At 39.2% G+C, this 16,919-nt stretch overlaps 1 protein-coding gene across 1 annotated transcript in view; it reads right to left on the bottom strand.

Annotated features, from left to right (window-relative positions):
- The window catches only part of DKK2 (dickkopf WNT signaling pathway inhibitor 2), a 101,556-nt gene that overhangs the window by 13,721 nt on the left and 70,916 nt on the right, over positions 1-16,919 (bottom strand). The window lies entirely within an intron of this gene.

The raw sequence follows: 16,919 nt of genomic DNA, 5'->3' as shown, positions 1-16,919 counted from the left end.
GGAACACCTCTAACTTCAAACTGAAAGTGCTTTTGAAGAATTCCACGGTAGCGATGTTTAATGCCTACATTACAGTTGGAGCCAGATAAAGCTATAAAACGAATTAGGATGTAACTGTCCCATTCTGACACCATCATTATGCTTCAGAGAGAATCTGAATGAAGGTGATTTCAGAGTATCAAGCCATTTTTTAAGAGTCCAAGACTGATGAAAACAAAACAAAATGTCACTTCCTGACTTGCTACACTCTTTCCCTGGAGCACTTTACTCCCTTCCTATTTAAACCCAGTCATCTTAATTGAAATACAATTCACTTGTTTCTGCTTCATTTACATTCATTTCACCAAATTGTTTTGCAAGAAACATTTGATGTCTCACAAGTTTTATTCTCCCTTCCTCAAAAATAGGATGTTCTTTCAACAGAAGTAAACATGTGCCATCTCACACATCGAATCTTCAAGGAATTCAGAGTTCACAGAATAACAACTTGATTCCATTCCTAAAAAAAATCATCTGTATGGTAAAAAGCAAGTTGTTTGCTAAAGTAGCAGTTCATTTATGCAGAAAATTGTGGAAGGCTCATCCTCATCTTTTCATTCTCAGTTGATGGGAAATGGAAAATACTGAAATTGAAAATACATGAGATGGAAGATATTTGATGCTATTACAAAAGTAATATGCACAGTAGTTCTTTATTTGAATGGGACCACAGTAAAATTCTCACAATTTTTTCAGAGGGAAGAGAGAAAAAATATTAGAAGATACGTAGTTTCACTGTGTCTTAATGTATCTTCTAACTGGATTGAAATAGAAGTGATAAAGGCAGAAAAAGTGTGCAGGAATTTTTTTTTTTAATGGAAGGTTACTGTTAATGTGAACTTGTACTTGGAATGGAATGAATCCCAAACATATTAAGATAAATTTTGACAAAAAATAAACCTCAATAATTAAAATACAGGGTTATATGACACAGCTTCTAGTATGGTTATGGAACTCTGGCTCCAATAAACAGCCTTTATAAATGAATAAAATCAAGAATGGATGAGACAGGTTGACTGAAACAGGTTTTAGGGAAAGCCAGTGATATTTGAGGGCACACCTTGTCTTCCGAAATCAGTGTCCCCCAGGATGGATCTAGTCAGCCATAAAGTTTCCCTGTGTGTAACCATTAGCAAGAAAAAAAACATAGAACTTGAGAAAATACGGATCTGATCCATTAATAGCAATTCTCGTGCTTTCAGCCTAACGCATTATTTTTCAGTAAGGAGCTTTAAACTCAAGTAGAAGGGCTCTGCAGCTTGCTACTGGGTTTTCCTACATTAACCCCTTTACCTTGTCTGGAAGTGGTATCACAGTAGGCGAGGGAGGGAGGGAGGGAGACAGACAAAGAAAAGCACATGGTTAAAGTAGTTAGAGAGGATCTTGAAGGAGTGATGACTTGTGGCAATTAACAGACCGCTGGAGGGAAATTACACACATTAATAAAAGTGCCATTCAGAAACTTTCCCAAAGGCTTTTGGCCTCCAAAGGCTGTTTCTAGTCCCATTTGATGATGATTTTGTGACAAACAAAAAGTATATTTGAGTACCTTAGTCTAAGTTTCTACTTAACAAAAGTAGTAATATGCTTCCCTGGTACTTATTTTATAAATGGATAAGAAGACTGACTTTATAAACCTATGAAAATTATTAACAGTATATTTTTATGGCCCTTCATTTACTTGATTTTAGGTGAACAGTATGAGGAACAGTGACAGTCTGTGTGGAAGACTGAAAGTCAAGTGAAAGAATTAGGGAGAGACCTTCTATACACCTGTTCTGTACTAAAACGTTCCAGAACTGCATGAGAAATTCAGTTGCCTGAGCATCCAGGAACACTCGCCTTCGTGAAGAATCATTCATGACTTAGCCTCAGTCACACTTAGGAGATGAATTCATTTGAGACACCTAATAATAGCACATGATGGGTCATAAATTAAGAAAGTATGAGAGCGGTCCGTGATCAGGCCAAAAAAAGCAAAGAAGTTTTGCCCAACTCCCTTTCTAGGCTAAAAATACAGTGGTTCCCATAAATAGCAGTGCTACTTAGCATTACCACCATGCCATGGGCTAAAAAAAGAGTGAACACGTTGGACACAGCTTGAAAATAATGTCTATCAGAAAAAAGCATTTCTTTTTTAGTATAAAGGGTTGTTTTTTTTTTTAAGCCCATTTACTATATGCAATTCTGGAATCATTATTTAAAATTTTAGCAGTGAAGTAAAGACAGGTTAAGTAATTTCGGCAAGTGAGTTGTATGTGCTCAGCCACAGAAAACTTGGGGATTCAGAGCTCTGCGCTGGCTTTCAGGCCTCCCTGTGAGATGTCACGACTCAGAGCATTTAATGACGATGGTTTAATGCACACACAGAGGAGGTGTTTGAATGACCTACGTGCTGAATTTAGAGATCAGAAAAATAAACTTGGCCACTTCTCTTTCTAGAAGCCTCTAAATACCAACAGCATGTCCTGCTGCAGCTGTTGGAAAAACAGAAAACTGGCAGAAAACACTGACAAGACTGTAAACAACATTTTCTCATTCCATCTTTTTGACAACAGTTTTATGTCCACTTCAACTCAGTGTAATCAGTTATAAGCAAAATCTCATCACGCAAGTAATAAATAATATTCTAATGAACAAAATAAAATGTTACTGCATCTTATCTGAATCAATTGAAACTTTTTTCCAATTAGTCTAAAAACTGCAGGGAGAAAAGTCTTGTTAAATCAAGACTTAGATGTAGGGTTGTATTTATTCTTATTTTTCAATTACTGCTCATCCCTTAAGGAACCTCCAGTTCACCGATGAAGTAACTAAATGAGGAAAACTGTTTCAGGTATCTCAGTAGCGCTGACAGTTTAGTAGACCTTTGTCCACAACTAAAACCTTAGATTAACTCCCCACTTTTCAAAACAATGACATTGTTCCTGTTAATGATGAGGGGAGAAAAAGAAGAAACATCACAGAGTGTTCATGTGGGCTAGCCACCCATCCGGATTCTTGCAAGACCGTCCTAGTTTTGTTGTTGTTGTTTTAATTGGGACAATCCTTTGTCCCCGCAAGCACTGTTTATAACAATCTCGGAAGTTTTCTGGAGCCAGAAAAACGTCATCAGCTGGGCAGGCAGAAGAAAGCCTGCAAGGGACAACCCAGCTGTGGGAATACAAAACATTTGAGGTCAGTGGATAGAGGGAGGTAGCGGCACAGGGCAGGGGACTGGAACACGTCTGGGGTCTCCAAGAGTGCACAGCCAAGTGTTGGCAGTTACATTTGGGAAACCAGATCAGACTGGCTTCCTCTAGGTCCTTCAAGAAAAGATTAATTTCCCTCGTCCTGACATTTCATGATAGATCTCTTTTTCAGTGAGCAGGCAAAATATGCTACCCTTTGAGGTGGTCATTTCAAAATCAAACCCTAAAATTCCAACTGCAGGAGACACAGGGAACTATTAACTCAATCTGGCTAATGTGCAGTTGTACGCTTCAGGCCAAAGCCTGTGCAATTTGATCTTTTCCTTTGTCCACAATTACCTCTAGGGGATAGGGGTTTACTAGATGCATCTTTGAGGATTCCTGAACCTGAGGCCAGGAGGATTGAGCTATATTAAATTTGAGGGGAAATTTTCAGATATCTCATGATGTTCTGGATGTGTGCCATAGATTCTTAAGGCAGCTGCTTGAATATTCATTCAGTATTCAATAATTATTTGTTCAGCATTTATTAATTGAACACCAACTATGATCCATACAGTCACAAATAGTTCAGTGATCTACAAATGTCTTGCCTATGTTATCCCTAAAATAATTTTGAAAAAACATATATCTTCTCATATTTGTTACAGCATAAGTTTAAGTTTGTTTTGTTAATATGATTACACCAAAAATTTTATAAGATGAAGTTCACAGTAATCTGACAAGATTCAATAAAATAGCTTTTTACCTACTTTATTGGTCAATGCATACCAATGCTAAAATAAATCATAACATTTATTGATAAATACTTTTCCTTGAAAAAGTTAGAAAACATTAAGTTAAATTTCAAAACACACAAGTCATCACAACTATTTTGAATGTTCTATATCCAGAACTTTCCAACTGGGGCCAAGATTCACTTTTAAAAAATTAATGATAAGAGAAGGAAAGAAAGTAACTTTGTATGTTTGGGATGCACTGATCAACTATTAAGAATATCTTTGTTAAAACAAATATGCCAAATTCTACGTTAGTTTGTCATCCAAAAATGTTTTACCTCTGGCGAATGCAGTATATCAAGATTTGGAATGCGTGACAGTTTTGCCTTTTCCCCCCATAAAACAGCAAAATACTTACTGTAAACATAGGCATATTCCCAGACAATTGTAAGAAAAAGAACCATGGAAGTTGAGGATCTGGAAATTGATTCCCCAAAACAGTTCATGCTGTGCACACCATGGAAAACTTTTGAGAACCTTTTATACACATTCATTTCAAGGCTAAGTTTGTTAGACATTTAATTTTTGATATAAAAGTCCAGAATTGAGAGCTTGTCTACTAATACTGCCTGGATTATAAATTATGATGGATTTCCACCAGGGTTCCATTAACCTCCCCAATGTATTCAGAGAACCTCACTTAAATCCTAAAAAGCAATAATTCTATGAAATAAAGACAGGGTCCTTTGCAACTTCGGTTCCTCCACCCTGTTCTCTGTATGTCATTAAGCGGAAAGGAGATTCCGGGGAATGCTCTACTTTGAACATAGACCACATCCTCAACTGTAACATGTCCATTACTGCTATTGATCATGGGTTGAATGAGGAGAGCTAACCCTTCCCATATGGTCTCAGCACCTAGACAAATGTAAACCGTATTACTTACCTGGCTTTTTATTTTTGCTTGTTTTTAACCATTTCCCCTTCACTTGTAATATATAGGACAGAGAGCTTCTATCCCATGTTCAGAATGCAGTCAAGCCTCCATGGGGCTTTCACACCATAGTTGGAGCCCTTTAAGCTTTGTATATAAGTTATAAAGTCCTTTATAATTCTATGATTGGTTCAGTATAATTGTCCTACGCAAAACCGAGGAAGAAAGTACACAATTTCAAGTGCTCTTCCAAATTCAGGATCAAATGCTTGTAATATAAAATTTTCATTGCAGCCCCACAAGTTTGCCTGACCTCATGACCAGCAGCAAGGTAACATGGTAAGAAGAATTTTGGAGTTACACTGCAATTTAAGTTATACCCCCACAATTAATTTATTGTTACAAGTTACTTAACTGAGTCTCAGTTTCCTCCTTGATAAGATGGATATAATTCCTCCCTTCAGCAGCATTTCCTTTCTTAACTAACCTTAAACATCTCATGGGGTTTCTTTAAAAACTACTTATTAAGAGACTCCTCATAGAGACCCTAATTCTGTAGGACTGGACGTCATCCATGAATCTATATTTTTAATGAATACTGTCCTGGTGATTCTGTGGCAAGGTAAGACAGGAACACTGGATTACACAGGATTGTTGCAAAGATTAAAGACGCTTTTTGTACATGTGTTATACAGTGTCTGGACTACAGGAGATACGACTCAACCATATCTCCCAGATGGACATAAGTCTAAGTGGGGCTGGTTCCCTGACACCAACATGAGTCTAAGCAAGAGACTCACTGACAACAACAACTATTTCCAGGCAGGTTCCTCTTCACTCCTAGTGCTTAGCCACTGTGCTTAGGGGTGAGCTTGAGAATTTCTAAAACTATATAAAAAGGTAAAGTTACACATAACAAACACACCAGTGCACTTTGGGAGCAACACTGTGGGGACTCAGAGCTGTCAACACACCCATCACGGCTGGCTTGTTTCACACCCTCATGTGGTGTACACCTGCGTCTTGTTGGCAGTGCACAGCTTTGCAGTTTTCTTTGCATCATGTGTCCTGTTGGTCTTTACAAAACAAGTACTCTTCTTCCCCACATCAAGTATGATAAATAGATGATGTATGTTTTCATTATTTTCTATTCTTTGTATAGCATCAAATTTTCCTTTCCATTGAAAATCCAAGTATCAATGTCCAGGTGGATAGGAAAACAACATCCTTTCAAACTGCTGTTTAGAAAAGACCTTCTTTATGATTATAGAATAGGTCCATGTTGGTAAAGATTGCTGTGCCCAAATGTAAACCCTTGTGAATTTGAAATATTTCATGAGTTGAAGTCATTTTCACTTATAATATCATGAGTTTCCAAATGGGAATATGAGAATTCAGTGAAGATGTGTGTGGGTTTGTTTGTGTGTGTGCTAAGTTAGGTTGTGTTCTCTAAGTATAGTGAAGAAATAAATAACAAAATTTACCCATGGGAAGGTGAACATGGTTATTGAGAACAGAGAAAGGAGGAACATTTAGTTTCCAAGTAAATCTTTTTAAACATTTAATAATCTTCAATAGGTGCATTTATGATGTATCAAAATTAATAGTTTTAAAAGAACTACAGTAGACTCTCCATATCCACAGACGTGGAACCCACGGATACAGAGGGTCAACAGTACTAAGCCATTTCATATAAGGGACTTGAACATCTTTGGATTTTGGCACCTGTGGGGTGTCCTGGAACCAGTCCCCTGCGGATACTGAGGGATAACTGTAATATTATGAGATTCAAAGTGAAATTTCTTATTCCTTGCTAATTTATGCCTCATGGTTTTCATATTAGGAATGCTTGGAAGAACTTGGGTTTCCTGGAGCTGGGGCTTCATGCAAGAGTATCAAGAACACAGACTGAAATTTCCTTGCAAATCAAAGCTACAATGAGGTATCACCTCACATCAGTCAGAATGGCCATCATTCAAAAGTCCACAAATGACACATGCTGGAGAGGCTGTGGAGAAAAGGGAACCCTCCTCCACTGCTGGTGGGAATACAGTTTGGTGCAGCCACTGTGGAAAATAGTATGGAGATTCCGCAAAAGACTAGGAATAGGCTTACCATATGACCCAGGAATCCTGCTCCTGGGCATATATCCAGAAGGAACCCTACTTCAAAATGACACCTGCACCCCAACGTTCATAGCAGCAGTATACACAATAGCCAAGACATGGAAACAGCCTAAATGTCCATCAAAAGATGACTGGATAAAGAAGAGATGGTATATTCATACCATGGAATACTATTCAGCCATAAAAACTGACAACATAACGCCATTTGCAGCAACATGGATGTTACTGGAGAATGTCATTCTAAGTGAAATATGCCAGAAAGTGGAAAAAAAATACCATGTAAGATCACTCATATGTGGAATCTAAAATATATATAAAACAGAAACAGGCTCATAGAATACAAACTTGTGGTTGCCAAGGGGGTGGTGGGTGGGAAGGGACAGACTGGGATTTCAAAATGTAGAATAGATAAACAAGATTATACTGTACAGCACAGGGAAGTATATACAAGATCTTGTGGTAGCTCACAGCAAAAAAAAAAAGTGACAATGAATATATGTATGTTCATGTATAACTGAAAAATTGTGCTCTACACTGGAATTTGACACAATATTGTAAAATGACTATTACTCTATAAAAATGTTAAAAAAATACAGACTGAAATTTCATGATTAAAAATTTTCTCACTTTATTAGCAGAATCAGACTGTCAATGCAACATCCAAATTTTGTTTTATATATGTATTATATATACATATATATAATATATATAAAATAATCCATTGTTCTAACAATTATTTAATTGAGCTAATGTTTCTTGTCTTGGCTGATTTTACTATAGAACATGCAAACTTTATGCTTCTCTAGTCTCATTTAATTCTCTTTCTTCTAGGAATTAGGCTAGACTAATAGTCAAATGGCCACTCACCATATTCTGTTCTGATTTTCAGGAAACAGTTGATGGAAGCTGGTGAAATTGAAAATAGTGCCCTTTTATTGTTGGGAAGATGGGAAAAAAGCACAGCAAAATGTAATCCTCAATATTTAGTTGCAGTGAAAAGGCTCTTAATTTCTGTGTAAGAAAGAACTACTTCAAGCCCTGTGTAAATATTGCTTGAAAATATAAACGGTTAATTTAAATTTAGAGTCAGAAACAAGAAGTCAGGCAGCATTTTATCCTCCACGTGGGCTAGAAGGAGAAGCAATCATTGGAGAAGCAGCATGTTCCCACATGATCACCCAGAGGAGCGGAACAAGAGGTTTACTCAGTAGCAACAGCCACAGAGAGTGAAGCTTTGTGATTAATAAAGTAGGACGAAGAGATGGTTCACAGTTTCAGCACAGAAATATGCCTCCTTAACTCACCTATGTCTGCCTTTGCCCTCTGGAGGAAAGTCCGTGAAGAGTCTCAGACTAGATCATTATGATATTATACACTCCTGAGATATGGAGGGACTGCAATGCAAGTTATATGTGTGATGGGATGAAGAGCTTCGACTCCTGAGAGGTAAGTTCGGATGTTACTAAGCTGGTCTGTTACTAAGAGAAAGGAATGAGAGGGATCTCATATAATCAGTGATTTTGCCCTCTTTATTCTTTCCCATTTCCCAATCTGATTCCTTCTCTAGGTATCCTAAATTGATATTTTTATAACCTATAAAATGGCTAAGGCTCTGTGCTTCGTGCCCATGTTTCATTTTCATTTATTTGGAATGTTCAGTTGATAAGGTAGACCTCACATAGAAGTCCTTCATGCAAGGAGCATGCTCAGGACATGTATATTGTCATTTCTGGGTTCCAAAGATCAGGACAGGTTCCAAAGATCAGGTTCCAAAGATCTCAAATGATGTTTGAGAGAGTTTGAACCAGTCTCGAAGACTCTTAACATAATCATAGGGTTAAAGCATCCAGGGGAATTACTGCCTGACTTCCTGACAAATGAAATTACAATATCCAAGGTTTCTCATTTATTTCAGACATTCACAAGACCATTAGGTTGGAAAGCCCCAGCTTGGAGAGTATTTATATTTTTAGCATCAGATGACATTGATTATATGACTATATGTTGTTTATTAAAATAATACTTCTGAAAAATAATCAATATCTCAATACACACATGGTCTTACTTCTTAGCCTCCTACTCCCATGAACCAATTTACATTCTTTTTACGTGGAAAAAGGAAGGTCAGCGCACAAGACAAAGGAAATTTATGTCTAGCGAATAACACATCATAGAGAAGGACATCATTCATTGGCTTATAATCTACTTATATCAAAAAGTCCTATTTAAATGCTTTGCCAGAAGATTGGAAAGGGGGGAAATTCTGAGCCAAATGACAGATCCTTTGGTTTGTGTGACCCTAGTGTTCAAATCTCAGCCTTAGAAATGTGGTACATCTAGCGATGACATACTCAATGTGTTAGTCATCTCAAAGAAAACACATAAGACTTTGGTCTCCCACACCACCCACATCCCAGTACATCTGCTTGGTGTGGTGACTGGGACACTCCCAATAGTGCAGGAGAGGTCAGATGATTTGTTACCAGATGAAAAAAAAAAAAATGAAATCATGTCTCCAGGCTCAAGTCACTTCCCCTTCATCCCACTGGCCCTTCCAGACTATGCAAAGAGTATGCTCCTCTGTATTTCTGCTGCTTCTTTTCTTGGCCCTTGTTCATCACTAAGGATCCCCAGATGTACTGGCATTGGACTCTTTTTAACACCCCTGTGTCTGGCCTCACATTCCAGCAGAAATTTGCAGCAAATATGGGGCTTTAAAATGTGAGCTGGGGGAGGGAGAAGAGGAAAGGGGAGTTCAGCTAAGAGAGCAAGGCTTGCCCCAGGGACTGGGGTAGATACGTCCTGCCTCAAGACAACGCGAGTGCTCTTTTGGTCAATAGGAAGTCTAGGCAAACCGATCGAACAAAATTCATTAGCTGAAGGTTAATAGAGTTTTTCATACCACTTTACTAGGGTCAATCTGAAATCCTATACTTTTTTCAAAAATTCTTCCCTCACATCCAACGGTAAGGTGTTTCTAGAACTATGTTTGGGATGCAATTGAAAATCTGTCCCATCTGTTTTTGTTTGTTTTAACTGAGGAAGGCAGCTGTGTTGCAATAAAGATGAGCAGAACAGTTTTGTTCTTAGCATGGCACATGCCCCCTGCCCACCTCCCCAGCACTGCCTCAGACACACCAGCTCCACAGGGCTGCCTGCATGGCCCTGAGTTAGCCGCACGCCCTTGTGACTGTGCATTTACAAACGTTTTTCCTCTGTGAACAATACCTTTCCTTCAGCCACTTCATCATCAGAATAATCCCAACTCATCATTCAGAGATTATATCAAGTAACTTCACTTTCCTGAAACGTTCTGGGCTGGCTCTTCACTCCAGCTGATTTGGGTGCCCCCTTCAAGCCATATTCTGCTAACACTTCATGCTTATCTGTACCATGATATGCATCATGCTCTGTTAAATACTTCCTCTTATTTATACTCTGATTATGGACATCGTCTTTCATCTCTGTATCCCCAGTGGTCACATGATGCCTGGAATAGCTTGGCAGCCCACATTTTGCCCAGAAATGAATTAATGAATGAGATTTTGTTGCAACCGGGGTTAGAAATTTGTACCATTGAATTAACAAAAATGCTCATACAAGTACCCATCAGAAGATGTAAAAAGAAAGAACTTGAAGATCAAGAGAGAATTTTGTATAATTTTGAAACAGATTTTTTAAAGATCAGTGAAGTGCTACATAAACCTTTGTAACCTACAACTGTTAACTAAGGACGTCGTATGTGTTTAAAAAGAAGGAAAACTGGTTGATGAGCAACTCTCCAGCCAGCAACCTGGCTGCAAGTATTTCATGCTGAGCCTCAGATTCACATTCTCCAGTGCTGTCATCAGCTCCTTCACGTTACATTCCTAGAGCTGATGTGATTTTTCGCGTATAAATTATCTAAAGTGAAATGTAGGCTCTTTCCTTTCTAAGTGGTTATCGCTGGTCTCTACTACAGCAATAAGGCTGTCCTCGTAGCAGTGAAATCCACAGTTCACCTTTTCCCTAACTGCCCTCAGGAAATTGTTAAAACCTCTTGGTGGGTGGGGGCTGTGACACTGGATACTTCTGAGGATCGGATGAAGCTGGTGACACACCATCCTAAATGCTTCTAACTTCTCTTTGCCTTTGTCTCTCAATATTTTTCTCATCGGCAGGTCATATCTTATAGCACTCCTAGTTAACCTCCACCACTAAGAGGTGTTCGTAAAAAAGCAAAAAGGTGAGAAACTTACGATGGCTTCCTTTAAACATCCTGGAGGTACACAGATGGAATACTTGGAGGATTCAGTATCTTGATACACCAGCCACAGCAATAGAGCACCTGGCACATAACTACTACAGTGCTTTTTCCAAATGTCTGTGTCACGGACTGCCACCACCAAAACATTTATTTGGTGTCTAACTTGTTTATGATTCTGAACAAATTGAGTTAAAGTTTTCACCATGTTAAATTAGTTAAGTCACATTGACATGTCAGTTTTCATCCCCAAATTTAGACAGTGCTTCTAGGATTGGAACCAAATTCATTTCAAATCATGTCTGCGATTTTTGTACACACCATCAACCCCCCTCATGATGCCCACACATCAGAATTTTAAAGACACCCGTATTTTTTTTCAGGCCCTGCTCCCAAGTTTCAGAACTTACAGAAATTTTGCAGAAGACTTCACTCAGCCTTGTCTAGGTTCATATTTGGTATTTGTGGAAGATGATATGAGCCTATTGCCTGGTCGAAGAGGCAAGAAATAAAAACTTTACCTTCCAGATCAGATTTCCTAAGTTACATGTTTGCTACATGTTTTGAGTCTAGGCAGGGATGTCACTGTGTGTTTGAAAAGGTTAAGTCTCTGTAAGACTCTTTCCAGTGTAGCTGGAAGACTAGAGCGATTGGGTTCCCTTGTTCTGTAGGAAGAGGAGAGACACAGCCACACCTGGGCACAGCAGGTATCAGACAGGATGGATTACGGTCTGACTCTAACACTTCCTGGGTTTAAATGAGATCACCAGAACTTTACTCACCCAAACAAATCAAGTTGTTCCCACATTCACGTTGGATGAAGTGATTTTTATTACAAAACCCAGTACTCATCAGGCTCTTTTCTGAGGGCAGATCAAAAGCAAAAGGATCAGGTCATGTGCTTTTCATCTCCCCTCCTGGAGCACAGCACTGTAATATACGCTGATCAAATTCTGCCTGTGATTTTGAACAGGATGGTTTGGAAAAGCCAAGAACGAGCTCTTAAAATAATACTGCTCAGCCCCTTGTAACGAGAATTGGAGCCGGACTTTTATAAATGGCACACTGAAAACTGTTTACAACTTGCAAATGATGATTCCAAGAAACATTAGAATGACTTTCTTATAGAGAGACATTAATAAATAACAGCAAACTTGCGAAATAAAAAGTCCAGTCCTGCTTTCTGGGAAACTTCCAAAAAGAGATCACAGGCACTTAGAACCCAGTTTCACAGAGTAAATCAGCTGAAAGAGTAATCAGCCAGTTACTGATTATATCATAAGAATTATTACTAAAAATTTACCAGCAACTGTGCATAGAGCTATTTGTCTTCAAAGCAGTTGAACTTAAGGATTAACAAATTAATCTCCATCGCAACTGCCTGAGAGCTCTAGGGAGAACTTCATTTAACATTCGTGCACTCTGTCCCGGTAACGTCTGCGAGGGATCTTTCCATTGTTAGATAAACACGCTTGGGCGTACAGATGGGTAACAGCACACACCCATGTCCTGCTGGCTGGCTGGCTCACTGCTGAGTCCTCAACCAATACCCAATCAAAGGCAAAAATGTGTTTCTAGTGATAGAGCAGGATGGTTTTCATTGAGGACAGACTTTTCCGAACATACAAAAATTGTCTGGGAATTTGGGTGCATAACCTGGGTGTGGTGAGGATGAGACTTTCACATTTCTCACTGGAGTTCAGTACTCTCCACATAACCTCAGCCCAGCGTGGATCCTTAAATTCACCATCTCACCAGCCAAAAGGACTCCTTCTGCTAACAGATGCCACAGTTGCTACAGCTTCTCTACAAACCGCACATATTTTCATGAGACCCTGAAAAGAACAGACTCCTGGAAACTACAGATATTTTGCAGATGCGCTTTTTACAAAATGATTTCACAATTTGCCTAGGCCCTTTATCAATGCGTCACTTTACAGATGAATAAAGATCAACCACTGGTCTTTATTACAGGTCACACATTTTCATTGTAATTGCCTTTCCTTGATAATTTCCCAAATTATAAACAAGAATTCTACTTATTGGGTATTTAATGATATTAAGGAATTATTATTAACTCTTAAGTTTTGATAATAATATTGCAGGTATTTTTTAGTTTTTCTAAAGAAACTGAAATATTTGTAAAGGAAATAACATGATGTGCCGGATTTATTTTTAAAATACACTGCAGAAAGTGAGGATGAGTTGGGGAATGTGGATAAAGCAAGGTAAGCCATGAGTTAAAAATTGCTGAAGCTATGGAATGGGCCCAGGGGGCTTCACTCATACTATTTTCTCTAGTTTTCTGTATGTATAAAAAGTTTCCATTAAAAAAACACAAAAGAATTCCTACAATGTAGGCAGAACTCTAAAAGTAATCTCTAAGGAGCAGCCAACCCAAGACATAATCTGAAATCACTCGGTTCTACACACACAGCACAGGCAGCATCTGACAACATGGAATCAAAATCCTCTCCATCCTCACCTTGGAGAAGCTGACAAGACAGCCTCTGATAAGCCTGTATCACACTGATCAGCCCTCTGACCATGTGAGTAATCTTCTGAGCTTCTATAAACTGGATTATTCACAATCTACTGCGAGGAGGTAGCCATGAGTTCACTGGATTTATAAATTAGTGCTTCAGCCTCTGGTCTTCAAATCTCTGTAGTGAAAATTATCCTGGAGCCCACAGGAATGTCAAGCCATTGCTACCTATTGACTATTTACTGAAGGGTTACTAATGCAGGCATCTTAGGGCTGGTAAAGGTGCATAAGACATGGTCAGTGCCCTCAAGAGATTCACATTATGTGGGACAGAAAAAAGCCATTGCTTTTGAGGGTCCCCAAAACCCAGGTGGTGGCAGTCCACATACTCTCAACTCCTCTTTTCAGGGAGTACACAGGAACTCCATTAACTTGGGATGGGCAAACAAAGAGAAAGAGAATTGATATCAGACTGAATGAAAAGTTTCTAAATACGTGGAGTCTCTTAACTGTTGGTTTTTTTTTTTTTTTTTTGGTTTTGGAATAACTGGGGTACATGGATGACCTGGGGCTGCAGAGTTGTACCTGTTGATACAACCACATCAGCTGCAGCTGGTGTTCCCCTCTGCCCACCCCAGATCCACTCCTTGACAGCTGCTTGAAAGGTACTATAAAGATAAAATGTTTTCTTTAGAATGCCACACTGGCAAAGCTTGCTAAATGTCTGTCTGAGTGAAGTGACAGGGGTCTCTGCTTCTCAGGAAAAATAGAAGTAGCGAAGGAAAGTTACTCTGAATAGCTTTCTCACAAGCCCTGTCTATACCGCACCTTCCGGTTGGCAAAGAGCCTTCAGGCATATTCTCCCATTCAACTGGGAAGTGAATTGGGTAGGCTTTTTTTTTTTTTTTTTTTTTTAATTTATTGATGTGAAATTCATGTAACATAAAAGTAAACATTTTTGAAGTGTAAAATTCAGTGGCATTCAATTATTCACAATATTATGTCACCACTACTTCTGTCTAGTTCTAAAATATTTCCGTCACTCCAAAATACCCCTCCTGCTGCCCTCACCCCCTGGGTAGGCGTCCTTAACTTCAGCTCTGCAGATCAAGAAGCCTAATCAGCAGCTGTCGAGTGATGCACAGTTAGTAAGTCTAGTGACAGAAACAGAACCCCGTTCTCTTTACCAGACCAGTGGTTCTCAGACTTCAGCCTGCATGGGACCACCTGGAGGACACGGTAAAACACAGACTGCAGAGCTCCAGCCTCAAAGTTTCTGGTTAGGTCTGGAGTCGAGCCTGAGAGACTGCATTTCTAATAAACTCCCAATGACACTGCTGTTGCCGGTCTCACACTCTGAGAACCACTGTGCTATGCTGAGTTGCCTAGTCTTCTACTTTCTAATTATACATTTTGCTAATCCAACTTAGTAACATTATGTATTTAAGCATTTAAGCACAGTGAGCTTATAGAAGGTGTCTGCTTTCTCTACATCGTAGGTTTATTGTCTGGGTCAACATTAAAATGAAAACATGTAGGTGAAAGCACTATGTCGGCTTAAAATTGATCATGTAAGTTAGCATCGTGTTCTGTGCTGAAGCTAGGCCTTCTAAAGTAGCTGAGCTTATTAACTCTTCCAGCATGTCTGAGTAAACTACTAAACGGTGTACTTCCAGCATGCCAGAACCGGAGGTATCTCCTACCGTGGGTCTGACAGTACCTGGCAAAGAGCAGTCATTAATGTTGGATGAGTTTGTTTACTTAACAGTCAAAGCTAAAAGGGCATCTTTTAGTATTACTTGAGGCACTTCTAAATATATAGCTGCAAGCAACCTAGCTGGTCGACATAATGGACAGAGCTTTACATACACAGCAATGCTTACCCATCAGGTTTCCTGTCAGTGTCCTTGTCTATGTGCACTAAAAGGTCTTAAAAGCACTGATCAGGGCATTCACTCCTCGCCTGCATCTCTGCAGGAGTTGATGCCCGTGTTTTAGCATCACCCTCGAACCACTTTCCTTGCCCTGCCCCCATGTATGTACATGTGTATAGATGAAAACTGGTAATACAGCCAACATATATTCCACCATCTGCCTACCAGATCTGGGCACGCTCTCCTGATCACTTTGCTCTGCGTTGGGTATGGAAGAGCATTGCTGAGGAGTAAACGGTAGAGCTGACAATGTCTTGTTTCTAAAGTGCTGGGATCCTTTAATCTTCTTTTCTCCTTTGATGTCTGAGATTTCCTTCTTGATGCAGTGACACTGGGACTAAATGAAACACCAGGAAACCATTTACCAGCAAAGGGTGTGTGTTACAAACACCTGCAGAGCCCATGGTACCAGGTGACTTGAATTACTCACACATTTCTGAGCTCTGCGTTGTGGGTGGGTGGCTATTTGGACTCTTTTTTACTTTGGGTGAAAAGATGACAGCTCTGGTCACATTTTTATGACTTCTACTTATTTTCTGTCCATACACCCAACAGAGGCACAAGCAATGGTGGCGGGGGGGGGGGTGAGGAATGCTTTTCGGCTCTGATGACTATAAAAGCGGTTACTTTAAAACACTTAGAACCTTTGTACCAATGGTTTTTGGATTCAAACAAAAGAGATACAAAAGGGATAATATTCTTGTGGTCCCAGTAGCTGAGAACCAGGAGAGGAAATTCTGGGTTCAGCTCCTGACTCTGCTGTATCAGTTTGTAAACTTTGCCCATATCACTTACCATCTATGGGCTTCTGGTTCTTTCTCTGCAGAATGAGGGAAATCACCTTTAAAAAGATTTGTTTTGGTTTTTAAGAAGCTATCTGTTGCAACCAATTTTTACAAATTTGCCTGTTTCCTAGGGGCTGTCATTAACTTGCTTTTCTTCAGCATTACAGAAATAATATGATAGTACCTCCTTTTATTGTTTGTTTCCATCTCGTAGAACAAACTAGAGATCTGGACAGAACATTTGATAAATAGGAAGTAGCAGCAGCACTGTTAACACAGCCTGGCCCAACAAAAAATTCTAATAATAGAGAATATTAATTGAGTGTTTACTATGGACCATGCTCTGTGCTCCGCGCTTTACAAGAACTGTGTGTGAGGCTCCCACACAGTGTAAAACATGTCTTGAATTGCAAAGCTTCAATTCCAAATTAGGATGTCAAAAAGGCCCCTGTAGATAATATGC

Source organism: Camelus dromedarius, chromosome 1, assembly GCF_036321535.1.
Source record: "Camelus dromedarius isolate mCamDro1 chromosome 1, mCamDro1.pat, whole genome shotgun sequence".
Classification (NCBI taxonomy): Eukaryota; Metazoa; Chordata; class Mammalia; order Artiodactyla; family Camelidae; genus Camelus; species Camelus dromedarius.
Note: the sequence above shows the minus strand (reverse complement) of the source record. Positions and strands in the feature narration are given on the sequence as shown.